This window comes from Macrobrachium rosenbergii, chromosome 10 (assembly GCF_040412425.1).
Source record: "Macrobrachium rosenbergii isolate ZJJX-2024 chromosome 10, ASM4041242v1, whole genome shotgun sequence".
Taxonomy (NCBI): domain Eukaryota; kingdom Metazoa; phylum Arthropoda; class Malacostraca; order Decapoda; family Palaemonidae; genus Macrobrachium; species Macrobrachium rosenbergii.
The window spans coordinates 75,122,207-75,124,706 of NC_089750.1; the positions used below are offsets into that span (position 1 = coordinate 75,122,207).

Genomic DNA, 2,500 nt, shown 5'->3' on the forward strand with positions numbered 1-2,500 from the left:
CAAAGTATATTATATTCTTATTCGGGCTGGATGGAGAAGTAGCCGAATATAGGAATCTTGAGCTATTAGTTGAGCTTGACTTTTTATCAAATTAAATACTTAATTTTTTCCAAGGTAAAGTTCATTTGGATGAATGAATATATATATATATATATATATATATATATATATATATATATATATATATATATATATATATATATATATATATATATATATATAACATGTTACAGTCAATAATCAGTCATTACGCGTAATGACTAAAATTTCAGTCATCATGCGTAATGCACTTAGGGGACATTTGATCCCCTAGGAGCTAGCACTAAACACGGAGAAACAGTGAGTCACCTACACTGTTTCGCCGGGTTTAGTACTAGTCCCTGGGGGTCAAATGTATTTCATAAATGTTTAGTACTAGCTCCTGGGGATCAAATGTCCCTAAATGCATTACGCGTGATGACTGAAATTTCAGTCATTACGTGTAATGACTGATTACGCATGTTGACTGTAACATATATATATATATATATATATATATATATATATATATATATATATATATATATATATATATATATATATATATATATATATATATATATATATATATATATATATATATATATATATATATATATATATATATATATATATATATATATATATATGTGTGTGTGTGTGTATGTGTGTGTGTGTTACAGTAAGATTGTGGAAACAGAGATTTTACGAAATCCCTAGGAATTTGTGAAATGACCAGTTCGCTTAGGAACAGAATTGCCGAAAAAATAAAAGGAAAAATAGTCCATGTTTTCTTCGTAACAAGCCACATATTTAAACCTAACGTCACGAAAAAAAATTATTTTTATATATTTATGCAAAGATGTTGATAAATTAATCATTCAAAATTTTGAAAAATCATCAAAAAGTTATTTCTAATTGCCATCATACGCCCTTAAAGAAGGGCAGGTCGTGGTCCTTCAAGAGGCTCCAAGAAAGTGCAGGTGGTGGGGTCCCAGGGTGCCCTCTTCAGGAGGACCTTCACCTCCACGTGCACCTCTTGGAGAGCCACTAGCTATCTCTTTGAAACCAGGGATTTCACGAAATGCCTAGAGAATTTGTGAAACGACCAATTCGCTTAGGAACGTTTGATCCCTGAAGGCTAGTACTAAACACGGCGAAAAACTGATTCATCTGCACTGTTTCACCGTGTTTAGTACTAACCCCTGGGGGGGTCAAACGTGTTTGCTGTGTTTAGTACTAGCCCCTGGTGGTCAAATGTGTTTTCTGTGTTTAGTACTAGCCCCTGGGGGATCAGATGTGGTTGCTTTGCTTAGTACTACCCTCTGGGGGATCAAATGTGTTTGCTGTGTTTAGTACTAGCTCCTGGGAGATCAAATGTGTTTGCTGTTTTTAGTACTAGCCCCTGGGATATCAAATGTGTTTGCTGTATTTAGTACTAGCCCCTGGGGGATCAAGTATGTTTGCTGTGTTTAGTACTAGCCCCTGGGGGATCAAATGCCACCAGGGTTAGAACTAAACACGGCAAAATACATTTGACCCCCCGGGGGTTAGTACTAAACACGGTGAAACAGTACAGATGAATCACTGTTTCGCCCTGTTTAGCACTAGCCTTCAGGGATCAAACGTTCCTAAGCGAATTGGTCATTTCACAAATTCTCTAGGCATTTCGTGAAATCCCTGGTTTTAAAGAGATAGCTAGTGGCCCTCCAAGAGGCGCACGTGGAAGGCCTCCAAGAAGTGGAGGTGAAGGTCCTCCAGAAGAGGGCACCCTGGGATCCCACCATCTGCACTTTTTTGGAACCTCCTGAAGGACCACGACTTTCCCCCTCTTTAAGGACGTATGATGTCAATTAAAAATAACTTTTTGATAATTTTTTTAAAATTTTGAATGATTAATTTATCAAACATCTCTGCATAAATATATAAAAATAAATTTTTTTCGTGACGTAAGGTTTAAATATGTGGCTTGTTACAAAGAAAACATCGACTATTTTTCCCTTTATTTTTTCGGCAATTCTGTGGAAATCAGTGGCAAATTTGACTCTGGGTTCGTAATAATAATAATAATAATAATAATAATAATAATAATAATAATAATAATAATAATAATATACAGAGACAGGAAAATGAAAAACAGAACATAGGACTGGCACGACAAACCAGTGCACGGACAGTACATGAGACAGACTGAAGAACTGGCCAGCGACGAAACATGGCAATGGCTACAGAACCAGTACAAAAAGAGGCATGATTCAGTAGCAAAAGCCCTCCACTGGAGCCTGTGCAAGAAGCACCAGCTAGCTCGCAGTAATAAGTGGTACAAACACCAACCTGAGGGAGTGATAGAAAACGATCAGGCAACGATCCTCTGGGACTATGGTATCAGAACAGATAGGGTGAAACGTGCCAATAGACCAGACGTGACGTTGATTGACAAAATCAAGAAGAAAGTATCACTCACTGATGTCTCAATACCATG

The 2,500-nt window shown here is 36.6% G+C and overlaps 1 protein-coding gene across 4 annotated transcripts in view; it reads right to left on the reverse strand.

Moving 5' to 3' along the window:
• Positions 1–2,500, reverse strand: part of Tbc1d22 (TBC1 domain family member 22) — a 57,711-nt gene that overhangs the window by 32,576 nt on the left and 22,635 nt on the right. The window lies entirely within an intron of this gene.